The sequence below is a fragment of the Pelecanus crispus genome, chromosome 1, assembly GCF_030463565.1.
Source record: "Pelecanus crispus isolate bPelCri1 chromosome 1, bPelCri1.pri, whole genome shotgun sequence".
Classification (NCBI taxonomy): Eukaryota; Metazoa; Chordata; class Aves; order Pelecaniformes; family Pelecanidae; genus Pelecanus; species Pelecanus crispus.
The window spans coordinates 167,319,372-167,334,186 of NC_134643.1; positions in this window are offsets into that span (position 1 = coordinate 167,319,372).

Genomic DNA, 14,815 nt, shown 5'->3' on the forward strand with positions numbered 1-14,815 from the left:
CCACTACACCCAATTTATAACCTGTGGAGGAAAACACAGTCTGGAAACACCATCCCTGCCTTATACTAAAATACCACCCAATCCCTTGCAAGTGTTCCTCATGACTAGTAACAAACGTGTATTGTACAGAAATCTTGTACTGTAAACCTCAGCATCCAGATTTCATGGCTTCAGAAAGTTCCTTCCTCTGTTTTATACAGCAACACAAAAACAGATTTTACAGTACGGACTTTACTGCGTAACATTCAAGGGCACATTACAAAAACCAGTTCCCTCTGAGATCAACAGAAAACAGAACTTCAGCACCTCTGTGAACTTCACCAACAAGGCTTCATTTCATTTAAGTACCAACTAACAGAGCCACCATTCTTTTTTTCAAGTCCTTTTTGACAACCAAACATTAAAAATAATTTCCCCCATGTATGTTTCCAGACTAAAAAAAAAAAAAAAAAAAAAAAAAAAATAGTTGCATACCCTGTTTCTCAAATCCCCCAAAAGGCATATCATATTTTCATTTCTCACAATATTTAATCGATTCCACTTCACTACAGACAAGGCTAAAAAGCTCATCATGCTGCAATTGATTATAAACAAGATAGTGCCCACATCTATTAAAGACTGACCTAATTGTCTGATTCGCCTACATTTCTGCAGGCCAAATTTACTGACATTTTGCACAAATGCAAATTTGAGCCTGATGACCTTTTATACCTCTGTGCCTTTATAACCAAAAAACCAAGTCACCCCTTTACTCAGCAGTCCATCTGTAAACTACAAACTTCACCATCTACTCAACACCTACCAGTAGAAAAGTGCACGGAAAAAATAAAAAAAGAAAGAAAATACACAAACTGCAACCTTTCAAGGTCATGAAATTAAGTCTGGAAAAGCCCACACATGCCAATTTCTAAAAGAAGAAACAGAAAAAGCAGGACAAGTTGGTGGACCCAAATTCAATAAACAGCATTTTTATCATGCTTTTCTAAAAAAGACAGTATCAAATAAGGACACTGCCATAGACAAGCACCATTAAAAAAAACAATGGAAATAAAAAAACAAACCAGAAACCAAACCAGTAACTTTAGTCCCTATCACTGACATCACAGCACAGTATTTAAAGTATAAGGCAAATACATTGACTCTGCACTAGAATGTAACCAAGATTACTAACACAGAGGTTTAACTGCAGAAAACATCCACTAGAACTTAATTTATGTGTATAATCAGGTTCTGCGACCCAATCCTACAGTTGCAAAAAATACTTCCTAATTACAAACCTAAGTTTAAAAAGATGAGTCTAGTCAATTCTACTGAGGTTCTGGATCTGGATCTCCGCTGCAGTCAGCAAGACGCAGCTCTGCCTTTCCCCAAGCAAAGCAGAGGGCAGGATGAGGTCAGAGCACTGACCTGTGCTTCAAATTCCAGTCTCGGGGAAGAGGGACGGACGACCATTACCAACCAGCAAAGACGCAACGTCGTTCTCTGGGCAGCTTTCCACCTTGCAAAACCTGAGGGGACACGCTCAGCCGGCAACGTACACGTGATTCTTTAGCCCGCTGGCAGCCCTGAAATTTCTCTGCCCACCAGCCAACTTTTCACTACAAACACTGTGAAAACTATATGGTCCCACAGACCATTCTTCCCCAGCTTCCTGCACTAAAAGATCCCAGTTTGGGAGTCACTGCACCAGTCAGCCCCTTTTAGAAATCTGTGCCCAGGAGCAAGCCAAAGACTTAATGCAAGGATACTTCAAACCAGAGAAGCGTTTCTTCTGCGTAGCTCCATCATGAAGCACACATAATCTAAAAAGCTGCCAGCACTGGCAGCCTCATATTCATCAGTGTCAAGAATTTTAATATTTTTTTTAAAAGAGAGATGCTAATTTTCATCATATATGAATTTCTTAAGTGGAAGTTTGGATTTTTTCCTAAGTCAAATTAATCTAAAATCAGCAGGGAAAAATTTACTGAATAGCTCTATAAATTCAGAATTCTCTATCTGAATTTTAATGCAGAAATACATCTCCTAAAGCAAGTCTTTCTCTTTTCTTTTTCAAGCCATCATTTAAGTGGCTTTTTCCCTTTGGTCATTCATCATCCACAATTTTCTTTCAAAAAGTTTGGTTACAAGTAGCATGTTTTAAGATATTGATTACACAATGACTAATGAACAGTGTCAACCGGGGGAGGGGAGGTTTTCCAATTTGAAGTCCAGCCATTAAATAAAAGTCACACATTCAATCTCTTACCAACTTTTGACATTCTGAAGTCCCATGCTACTGCGTGTTAAATATTCTCCCCACTTTCCTAGTTTATATTGTTTGTTCAAGAAAATAGAGTGCAGAAGAAAAAAGCCACGTTTTAATTGACTATACACAAGATACAGCAAAAAACGAGCAGAGGAATACAGCTTTCTAGCCCCTTCCCATGACGATGAGAGTTGGCCCTACTGCCAACAATCCCTTCCACGGCTACATGCGAACTTAAGTCTCTGGGGATGAAAGAACTTACAGCGAGTTTGGGCTGATACAGCGAGGTCTAAGCTTTCAAAAACAGCCATCGTAATTCAGTGTATTACACATAACCCCTCGTCTTTGCAATTTAGAAAGGAAAAGAAAAGAGACTCCAGCCAACCCTAGAGCAAAACCATACCTAAGAGGACGAAGTTCTGAATTAGAGAGCAAAAACATTAAGCGGGATCCACAAGCCACAGAGCTGCTACAATTCGCTCAGCACCAGACACTTCTGATACCAGGCAAGGCCAAGGGGAAAGAAGCTCTCACCTGGCGGCATTAACAGCCCGGTCCTTACACACACAAGGCTGGCCAGCAAGGTGCACGTCAGGGCAACTACAAGCCCCAGTATGCCAGGCGGGGGGCACAGCACACGCGGCTCCCGTCCGGTCGTGTCAGCCAGCGCAGAGATTCAGGACCCCAGCAGGTCACACACGTGAGGCACGGCTAAGAGGATTTTGTACTTGCTTGGTACGCGGGACCGTTTCTAAAAGGCTCAGATCCACTAATTAGCGAGATACCGCAATTCTCGCATAAATCAGCTGTAAGCTTGGGAAGGGGATGTCTTGATTCAGAAGAACGTTCGGGGCTTTTCTTAACTGAACTCCTTCAGAATTTTTTTTTTTGTTGTTGTTCTTGGCTTGATTCCAACGTCAGCTACTTACTGTAAATACACATGGGAAGCAATACAAAGAGCAAGAGTCAAAGTATCTGAGAGATACAAATAATAAAACAGCAGAGCAGTACTGTTCCTTTAGAGCAATCATCTTTCCACTCTCCAGGGACAAATCTCTTTGAAGGAAAACCCTCTTAAGAAGGCTGTGACCGAAAAAGATACGCTACCCATTTCATTTATTTCATGCCAGCAATCAAGCAAATCCAGCAACTTTAAGAAAAAACTCCAAAGAGTTTGCATGCGCTTTAAAAAAATTTAAAAACAAAACAAAAAAAAAAAAAAGCCGCCGAATCACGAAAGATAAGGCCTACTACGCACAACCTCCAACTCTGAAAATAAACTTCTGTTTTCTCAAAACTTTCCCCAGTGGCTGACGCCTGTTTGAGGTGAGATGGTCCCAAAGAGCGGGAAACACTGGGTTTCGGGAGGGGCGAACTTCCCAGCTCCGGCACGGGCGAGGTGGCGGCAGAGGCGTCGAGGGCACCAGGCCGGAGCCCCCTCGGCGCGCCCCTGGGTGCGAAGGCGGGGGAACACCGGCTGCAGCCGCTCAGGGGAGCCGGGCGGGCGGCACCGGCCGGGGCCGAGCGGGGAGCCGGCCGCCGCCGGGCCCACCGCCGCCCAGCCCGGGCCCTGCGCCCTCGCCGAGCCGCCCTGAGGCCGAGGCGGGGCGGGCGGGAGGCGGGCGGGCCGCCCTCGCACACCCCCCCGGGGCGGCACCTCCCCGCCGGCTGCCCGCCTGGGATAAACCTGTCCCGGGGCCAGCGGGGACGCCCGTCCCTCCAACTCCGCCCGCCACCGAGCGTCCCCTCAGGGCTCCCGCCCCGCCGCAGGGCCGCCCGGGGCCCGTCCCACCCGCCGCCGGGGCCGGGTCCCAGCCGGGGCGGGTGGGGGGGGGGGGGGCGAAACAAAAGGCACCAAGTTGAGCGGCCGCCCTCGCCGCCGCCCGGACTGCGCCCGGCCGCGGTGGCCGGGGGCAGGCGGGGGAGGGAGGGCGGTCCGGGCGCCGAGCCTCCCCGCGGATTTACCCGCGGTAATAGGGTTAAGCGGGGCTGAGCGGCGCCCGCCGGGCAGCGCGGCCCCGCCGCTGCCACCGCCCGGGGAGGAGGGGGCGGCGGCGGTGCCGGGGGCGGCCGCCGGTTCCCTGACGCCCTGGCCGCCCCGCGGGCGGGTCCCGCCGCCTGCCCCGCAGCCCTCGCCGCGCTGCCCGGCGGGGCGGGCGCCAGCCGCTGCCGCTGCCCGCCCGGCCCCATTGTTCGCCCTGCCGCCCTTACCGTGCGCCGGGCCGGGGCTGCGCGGGCTCCCGCGGGCTCTCCTCGCTGCGGCTGGTGCAGGGGCAGTCGCGCTTGGCCGCCGGAGGTCCGAGCCATTAAAAGCTCCGCGGGGAGGAGAAGGAGAAGGCGGCGGCAGGAGTGGCGGCGGCGGCGGGGGGAGGAGGCGGACAGCGGGGGGCTCGCAGGAGCAGGGTCGCCATGTCCGGCTTCGCAGCGGGGGGAGCCCACCGGGCCGGGCGCTGAGGAGAAAGGGGGCAGGCGGCGAGGGAGGAGCGGGGGGAGCCCTGCTGCCGCCTGCAGACCGGGGGAGCGGGAACTGGACGCCGCTCGCCGCGCTGCCGCGGCTGCACCTCCCCTAACCCTGCCCCCTCCCGGAGGGGGAGCCGCCGGCGGGAGGAGGCGGCCGAGAGCCCCCTCCAGCGTTCACAGGCGGCGGCGGCGGCTCGCCATGGCCGCTCGCCTCAGCGCTGCCGGCGGCGGAGGCAGCGGGGGTGCCCGCCTCGGCGGTGCCGCCCGGCAGCCCGTCGGGGGAAGGGGAGGAGGAGCAGCAACCACCGCCCTGCGCCGGTGCGGTGCCGGGGGGGGCTGCAGGTACGCCCACCCCCTTCCTCCTTCTCCTCCTCCTCCTCCTCCCCCGGCCGGGCAGCAGAAGGGGCGGGCAGCGCCCAGGCGGCCGTGGCGGGAGGGAAGGGTTAAAGCCGGCTGCAGCGCCGAGGGGCGAGGCGGCCCCGGGAGGGCGGCGGGGGCTCCCGTCCCGCCTCCAGCTGCTGCCCCGGGGGGCACGGGGGAGGCCCTGCGCGGTCACCGCCCCTTCCCGTGGATTTTGGGGACCATCCGACGCAGATGCCCTCAGGGCCGCGGGTGCCTCGCAGGCGGGTGCCCCCCGCCGCCCGTGGAGGGGGAGCTGGTTCGCTCGCCGGCTGTTAAACGAGGTGGCCCGCTCGGGGGGAGCCAGGGCGTTGCCTCAAGGGGTCTGTGCAAACCCATTAATATCCCAGCTTTTCTGCTTTAGGAGGCGGCTTCGGGAATCAACGGGGAACAGGCGAATGCTTGATTTACCCAGAGGTATCCCTCCACGCCCAGCGTACTCCCAGCGCTTGCCTGAGATGCCAGAGGAACCGGAGGACTAGGTCTGTGGGTAGTGTACTCACATTTGCGGTTACTAGTTAGCGACCTATGTTTTCTTCCTCGTTAGACAACCACAGATTACAGCACTGTAAAATTTAACAGGCAGTAGCATTCTGGGCTCCAAGGGCTGTCTCAAAACAGTCTCCGCTCCAGTATGTGAATAGAAAGGAGACCCCCACGCAAAGGCCGGGGCTGGAGGTGCGCCTTTCCCAGAGACCCTGTACATTCCCTCAGAGATTTGGAGTTAGAGCAAAAAGGCTGTCACACCTAGGACCAGCATAGTTGCCTGCATACAGCAGTCCTTAAAACGCCACTACCCATTTGCGTAACTTGTGTTAGCGTGTGCATCTCTTTGAGCCTTTTCCAGTCATTTACCCAATGTTTTTTTCAGGAAGAGGACTGGGTGGTGCGCACAAATGAGTGATGCAGGGGAGACGCTTCAGGTCTTTGAAGTTCTCCCAGTGACCCAGGAGGGAGCAGTGAACTAGGCGTGTATTTATAAAGTAACCTTTCTGAGCACCTAGAATTTAAAGACCATTTGAGGAGCTGAAATACCATCTCTAGTTTTTAAATCATAGAATCGTTTAGGTTGGAAAAGACCTTTAAGATATGTGAACGCTATAAATATTTTTTTCATCTAAGCCTTGGTCTTGCTTAATCCACAGAAGACAAATTCCTCTGCTGTCAACAGCAATGCCTCTATGCACAAACACCTCACTACAAATACCTCAATGCCTATGCCAACCAACCTTGTGAGATCAAGGGAACTTCATTTCTTTGGTCAGCCCTGAAACCTTAACCAAAGTACATACATTACTGACTGAAAGGCTGGAAATTGCCTTTAGCTGTCAATACTTGATGAGATAGTAATTACTGTTATTTTCCCCCAGACTTTTTCCACACAAAATGTATGATCTGTGGAAGATCAAGAAGAAAGATTATGTTCTCATTCTGACAATATGGAATAGAATAGAATATTTCAGTTGCAAGAGACCTACAACGACCACCTAGTCCAACTGCCTGGCCATATGAACTGTGGCTAAACCCACTGACATAATAAAAAAAGATTGCCTTTTTCCAAATACTTATTTTGTCAGCAGCTTTAACTCCTACGTAAGGTGCAGTTAGGGTAAGAGCAGCACTGCAAGGGTCAATTGTAACATTTAGAATTTCCTGGTGATTTTTATGTACACTTCCAGATCATTAATGCCTCATTCACACCTAAGAGTTGTAATCTACATCGAATGAGTGAGGTCATCTTCAATGCCTTCCAAGTTTGAGTGACCTTGAAACGTTTCTCAGTACTGAACAGAAGTAACAGGTTGCCCTGCAGCTACGGATCATTTATTACTGAGCTCCAAAAAGCAACAGTGAAATACAGCCTTAAATGGTGTACTTACTGAAGCATCAAAGGTGATAATATGCTGGTCATTTCTGCGGGAGCCAAGGACAAGCTTGCATGTGTTTATTTAGTTAACCCTTGATTCTTGCATCTTCTGAAGGAATGGAGGACAACTAGGGACTGACATCCAAAAAGACTTCTTTACTGCCTCTTGATGTTTATGTAGTCAGTCATAACGTCATCTTTCCCCCATCCATTCCCATTGATGGTCTCTACAATTCTTAAGCCGCAATTTTTCTCTAAAACAGGTTTCTCTCTTGTAAATTACACATGGCAGCAACTTGTACTCTTGTGATGTAATTGCTAAGAAAAGCACTCATTGCTGCTCTTAGTTCCTGTAGTACATAGGGTTACGTTTCTTCCCTGTTGAATGAGATGTGGAATTTGTTGGGACATCAAATAAACAGGAGAGAAACAGCATTTGTTTTTGAAAAGTCGCTGAAATTAGAAAAATGGTTCTAGTTAGTTCATGTTTCTGAAAGAAAACAGATAAGCTTTGTCTGCATCCACTGACAAAGAAGAGAAGAGGTGGAACTGGATTTCAGATTAAGCAAGACCAAGTTGGCATGATCATTCATTTCTGCCTTACCTGATAAGAGAGAACCCAAGGGAAAGGAAGGGAAGGAGAGAAATATGTTAAAAGGGTTCTGGCGTCTTGAGAGACTGCCTCTCTGCACCTTCTGCCTTTTTCCCTGTTGGGAAAGGAATAGCAAAAGCTACGATGGAATGCAAATACAGATCTCTGGAAAGTCTTCACTTTTTACAACTCTCGTATGCTGGGATGATTTGCGGTTATTTTTTCACTGACATTTTTCTCATATTTGTTGCGAGGTTCTAGAATGTATGCACGTATGCAGACAGTTATGGCAGAGTACCTGCAAATTCACATTTTCACCTGCCATGTGGTAACTTGTTTGCCTGTCTGTGGGCTTTCTCAAACTAAATTGGACTTGAAACCCAAGTATGCGGATTAAGTTATTTGGTCTGGTTTACACTAAGGTCAGACAAGATTCTTCAGTGGTCTTTCTGGCCCTAAAATCTGTGCCTCTTTTGTAAACTACTTTAAAATATGTGTTGAGTTCAAATGATTTTTTGTGGTTTATTAAGGTGAGAAGCTAGGATGCTGCCCTAATCGAAATCTGTGTATTCCAGCTATGTCTTTTGTCTAGTAATTCTTTTTCATAAAACATTCCACAGATGTTTTCCCTGGAGCCTGAAATTTTGTTTCAAAGACCCTTTCAGCAAATACTTTCGTGCTAGATTTGTCAGTGTGTTCTTGTATAAATGTGGTTTGGGGCTCAATCTTGCAAACCTACAGCATTTGATTAGTCAGTTTTAGGCGCTCTCTCATATGTCTTTATGTTAACTTGTGTTAACTCAACTGGTTTTGCTAATTTTATGCAAGAGCATGACAGAATTATCCATCCAGTTCTTCCAGGATCATTTCACCATTATTTTTATTACAAGTTTTGCAGCATACATGCTTCCCACTATGTCAGTGGCTTTTGTTTGTAATAGAATTCTACCCATGTCTTCTCAAAATATTATTACAGTCGTCAGTTGTTAAGATTATCATACCACTAGCTCTTCTGGTAAGGTTACTAATGTTGAACTAATGTCTTCCTCGCTTCTACATCAGAATGCCATGTCAAATTATAGCTAGAAGCCGTGGTAATTAACAATTTTCATAATAGTGTATAATACTAGCAGTAGACCATGTCTTAACTTTTGAGGGGAAAAACAAAGAAAAAAGCAAATAAATATTTAGCCAGTTAGCAAAGGAGTCCATTTCCATTCTCAAACTTCAGGATTTCCATGTGAAAGAAATATTGAACCATTGAAAAGAAGCCATTTAAGCACTTAAAGCCAGCTAATTAACAGATTTGGTTTACTGCCTGCTCAAAGTATATAATACCATGAATTAAGAGAGCGCCTTTTAATGGTATATGCAAAAGTTTCCTAAGTCCTTAAGAATTTATATAAAGGGAGCTTTTGCGTATCAAGCTATTGGATCAAGCCCCTCTCCCTAACCTCAGTATTAATACTATACAACATCACCTCTGTTACGTGTCATCATATTTACCTTGTATTGTCCAACATATTTGCCTGTTTCAGGATTAACGCATTTGTTACATTAGCTGCATATCTGTGCTAAGATGATCACCAGTGCAATAGTTAATAGAAGGATCATCCCTGAAGCTTCAAAGCTAAAAAGTTTGCTTGAAATTAATGAACAATTTATACTGATCAAAACTACATAGATTGCATCAGCTTATACTTGCTTCATGCTTGCTTTTTCCCTTCTGCAAATCCAAGGAGAAAAAAAAGGCTCATTTTTTAAATGGCACTGAGGATTCCAAAGTATTTATTAATGGACAAAATTGTTAACTACTGCAATGTAAATTAAAATATTAATAATAATTTATTATCATTATCTATAAAATAATCATTTATCAAATTACAAATATCAGAACCTTCAAGAAAACAGAAGCCAAGAAAAAATACAGAGGTTTGTAAAAAAAAAAAAATCAAATATCCTTTTGTTATTCAGGTTTCCTCTCCTACAACCCATTTTCACCTTTTCTCCCAAAAGAAGGGAAAAAGAACACTGAATATATGTATTCTATGCCAGTATTTCCATCAGAAACAATGTACCTCTTCTGTCACGGTGAGGAGAGAGAAGTGGTAATGGAAAGAGAAAATATTTGCAGATATGCAAAGATTTCACATGTTGAGTAACAAATAAAAAAAAAAAAAAACTAAAAAAAATAGCTGCCTTCATCAAGCCTGCCATGCAAGATGTAGTGTGTTGGGCAGGAATGAAAGCTCATCATCTCCCTGTTGAATGTGGCTTTTAGAAAACAGCCAAACTGCATTAATCTTTCAATACTACTTTTGAGAAGAAAACGAAATGTGGTGTTTGAAATCGAAATGTGCCCTTAGAGTTTAGAGTTTAGGGTAAAACTCCTAGCACCATAGTTCATTGTCTTCCAGTGCTTTTAAAAATAAAAAAAAAGAAAAGAAAAGAAAACAGGTGATACTTTCCAGGAAGATGGTGCAACTAAATTCATTAAATGATTTTGAGACCATTTAACACTGTGGTGAAGAAGAACGATTCAAGTACCTGGACTGATGTAAGCAAATATGGTTCTAAAACAGAGGAAAAAATGCTGTTTCTGCAGCCCCTCAGAATTTATACCATGAGTAAACACAGCTGAAAAGAGTCCCCTTGCAAATAGGAAAATGAGAAGAATATAGCACATTAAACATGGCTTTTAGCATTGTCAGACTTAAAGATTCCCATGAAAATAATAACCCTCTTGCTTTCCTCTTCCCCCCAGGCCCCCTGCCAATATTTGTGCTGTCACCTCCTGCAAGGGAATACATCTGGAACATATCAGTGTGTCTGAATAAATACTTTTGGGATAATCTCCACTTTAAGTGTTTGGGGAGGAACCTTATCTAGTGCTCTGTCACATTCAGGATCTCCCATGGGTCCCTTCTAACTTCACGTTGGATGATAGGCACTTTATTTTTACAATGGTTAGTAACAACAGGTGGCTTAATTACTGTCTTCTCCATTGTCATATTCTTCTGTTTTAATTTTTAGAACATCTAAATCTGGCTGGAGGGAGCAACTGTAAAACCTGTCAAAGCAAACATCAACTCACTGTATGATTTTGCTATTTCAGAATGCAGCCTCTGAAATTAGCCCATTCCTAAATGTCAGACCAGAAGCCGGGTCTTCTAAGGGTGGTAATTTATTTGCTTCCCGTATGAGAAATGTAGCAGACTGAAGAGAAACAAGACCATCTATTTTCTATCCGGGTTTAGTATCATGCATGAAATTCCTTCTTCAAAAGGGATCTGTGAAACTTTCTGTTCAGAAAGTGAAAGGTATTAAATAATTTACAGAAATAATATTTCACTGTAGAAAGCTTAGCAAGATCTGCATAATTTATGTTTAATAAAACCAAATAATCAAATCATTAGAGACTTGAAAAGCATTTATTTTCCTGCTTATTTTTCTCAGAAATAAAACTCCAATGAATGAAAACAAAATAACTGCTCTAACAAGTGGAATTTAGACTAAAAAAAATATGAAGCATCATTTCCATTTTACTGATGTGAAAAATCACCTACCATGATATAGTCTACTTTCTGCTATAATATACTTTCAAATCAGGAAGGAAAATTTTCCTTAAAGGTCAGGTAGATTAAGTCTATGCTTTTTCTCCCACCAGCTCCTATCCACTTACCGATGATGATATGCAGAACTGTTGGTGATGTTCTTCCCCACGTAAACACGCTAGCTGGTCTATCGCTGTCGAAGATCCTATTTAACCTGTTCTACGTCTGTGGCAACTTGGGCTCTGCCTGTGAGTTTCAACTGAGTGATGAATGCTCTCCTGTTTCCTAGGTCCTGATGCTGAAAGATGGACAGGGGACAGTTTTTGTTTAGTCTCTTAATTTTCTGAGATGCAGGGTAGAGATGAAGGCGGTATGAGTTTTTTCCATGCTCAGGGTTTTCCATCAAATATAATAATTCATAATTCATTACCACTGCTTCCAATTAGATCATTTTCCCACTCTACTTAAGAAAAAAAAAATTCCCTTCTGTCTGTTGTTAGCAGTATTTTTTTCCATTTCCTCAGTTAGTGGTCTGCATGTCACGTAAGTCTGCATTCCCTTCAGCATTATGGTGTTCCATAGTCTTTCAGTTTATTGGACAGTTTTCCACTTGTAAGTATTTTAAATGTGAGATTCACTGTTTGCTCTGACAATGAAACAGAAAGTAATCGTTTCTGGTTTATGAGTAATCTCTAGGATACATTTGTCCTTTAAAAATATCAAAATTTTCTGTTACCAAAAAGAAAAAAAAAAAAGAGAAAAATAACCTTATTTTTTAAACATTAGATTTCAAAATGAACATGAACTTAATATATAACTGAATTGAATTCACTCTGCTGAAATAGGACAGGCTTAACCAGAACAGTTCCCAAGAAACGTTTTAAAGCACCAGTTTTAATAATAGTCTGCACTAAATTTAACCAGTTCTTTATTATAAAGATGCCTATCACCTCATGCTTTTAAATTCTGAAATGCATTCTTTTCTTTGCTATTTCCAATTGCTTCACCAGTGCCTGTTTAGTTTGCTCCCTCCACAGTCTCTCTGCAGTTGTAGACAACGCTGGGTATTGCACATCTGTACGGTGCCATATCTCCCTCTGGCACTGGGGAGGAAATCTTAATCCCTATTTCCTGCTGTAATCTCTCCTCCTAAAGAGGCAGATCAGTAACAAAGGAGCTGCAGTTCTCGTAAAACTGTCTGAATATTAAAATGGTTTAATCTTCTACTAGGGAAAGCTAGAGAGTCTCACTGCGTGCCTTACTTTCTACTGCACTTTGATCCTTTGTGTAAGTTACTAAAATTCAGCATTTCAGATTTGCGACCTTTGAATACCTGAAAAATCCATTAGCTCCTTCAAAATGGTGCAGAGAAAAAAAAAAGGATAGAACATTTTATCATGGTTTTATTTGATTATATATTTCTCCTTTGTCTTTTGTTTAGAAACCGCATAACACTCAACAGTGTCAAGATGAGAAAAGATTTTTTTCCTTCTCAGGCCCCAGAGCAAGTGTCTACACGAATATTAGCACTGAGATATGTTTTATATGAAGTGATTCCTATTCTAGTCAATCCTATATGACCTGGGTGGAGAAGTATTTGTATCTCACAAAGCCCTGTGCAAACACTGTAAAGAGATTCTGATCTGTATAAACAAAACCGGGGCAGAAGGAAAGTGAGGAGGGGAATGCTGTAATGAAGGATGTGTACAAATGACCGCGTGAAGCCTGATCAGAGAACCGGGTGTCTAACAGGAGATACAGTAGGGGAACCTGAGGGAAAGAATACAAGAAATGGGACAAATGTAGAGTGATCCTTCCCCTAGCCTACTCTCCCAGCTTCTGACAGCCAAAGATTTATGGCCTTCTTGAGCAAGTCCTATTAACCATTCACAAACCTACCCTTAAAGAATTGGTCCGATTCTTTTCTTGACTTCCAGACACATCCATCAGAAATTAGTTTCATGCTTTAATTGCGGCATATGAAAAAATATTCCTTGTTGTTTTTCAACATCTAATACTTTATTTGGGTAGCATTTGATCTTGCGTTAGAAGAAACAGTGAATTGTTCCTTCTTCACCCACTCCCCTACATCGGTAACTGTGTAGATTTATCTATTCTACTTCCCCTTAGAGTTGTCACCTTTTTTCAATCTGAAGAGCCTCAACCTCTTTAGTTTCACCTCAGATGGCTGCACTGCCTACTTCTCAAACGTCTCACCTCTTTCTCAACATTTCCAGTTCTGCTATATCCCTTTTCCAACACCTGCATCAAGACTGCATGCAAAGTCAAGGCAGAGGTGCACAGATGTTTGCACAGAACAGCCCTGGCAGTGGCAACTGCAGCGCCCTGCTGCTCAACTCCCTCCTTAGGAAGGAAGAGGAATTCTTACAAGGAAAACCAGGCTAAAGTCATTCAGCATTGTCCTTTTTCCAACCAAAGCAATCATTCTCTTCCACCATAACTACAGTATTACCAGAGAAATTTGGGATTTCGGGGAAAAAGAATTATGATTCTTCTTTAGATGATCCAATAAAAGCTTGCTTGCATTTTGAAGTTAGGGATGGTATTTCAGCATAAGGGCAAGAGAAAATATTTAGCTGTCCATGTCTCATAGTTTAGACGCAAAGTCCATGTGATTTGTTGTCAAGAAGTTAATTTTTAAAATTTGTTTGCATTTTGAAAACACTTCTCAAAGAAAAACATTGGCAGCTGTGTTAAAGAAGAAAAATAGACCTACAAAATGCACCAACTGAATGCTATAGGACTAGCAAGAGACTCCAATTCCAGCAAACCAAACACTATAGACAAGATAGCTGAAAAATGAGGCAAGGCAAAAATTGTATGCTGCACTTATATTAGGACCTATAAAAGATTATTAAATGTTTGTTTAGAAAATAGAAGTTACAGTGGGCAGCTACTCAGAGGTCTGTTTTATGCTCAGGCATATGAGTGATGAGAGGAGTCCAATTCCCAGCAACTTGGTGGTTTGGGCTAGGCCATTTTATATGTAGTTTGTTTGGTTTTTTCCCCCAAGGGTAATAAATATTATGTGAAAAGATTTTAATAGCAGTGAGGGCAAATGAAGACTCCCTCTTCTCAGATTTCATACCCTTTTTCTTTTTTTTTTCCCCAGTTATCCCTTTTCAACTTTCCACTTGAAATATATTTTCTTATCACACTCTGCTACCTCCAGCAATGTCTTTAAGCTTTTATTCATTTTAAGGACAGGAATCCACACTTTTTTATATTACTGTAGAGCCTCAGGAGCTCATCCACACAGCTGCCATTCCTTTTCACTTGCTCCCAGAGACTGACAGGCAACCCAAATGAAACTCATTTCCTCCTTACCCTGCGGATGAGGAGAAGTGGCAGGTTCCAAAGACAGAGTTTGCCTTCACAGCAGTAAGGAGAAAGTTGCTGTGGCTGTCTCATTCTACAGCGAGACGTTTATTTATGGGCATGTACTTTATTTGGACTTTTTAATGATGGGAGAAACAGGGACAGGGAATAGACCTGGTTAAACCTGTACTGATTTAACACTCCCCCGTTCTCTCTTTTCTTTCTCTATGGTTGCAATAGGCAGTTCTTGAGACAAACTACCTGCTCTGTGCACACGTTTCCAGTAAACAGAAGTTACAGTTTAACACCCTGCCTATAAAATGGCCCTGTTAAGAAACACCCTCCCAAAAAACTAG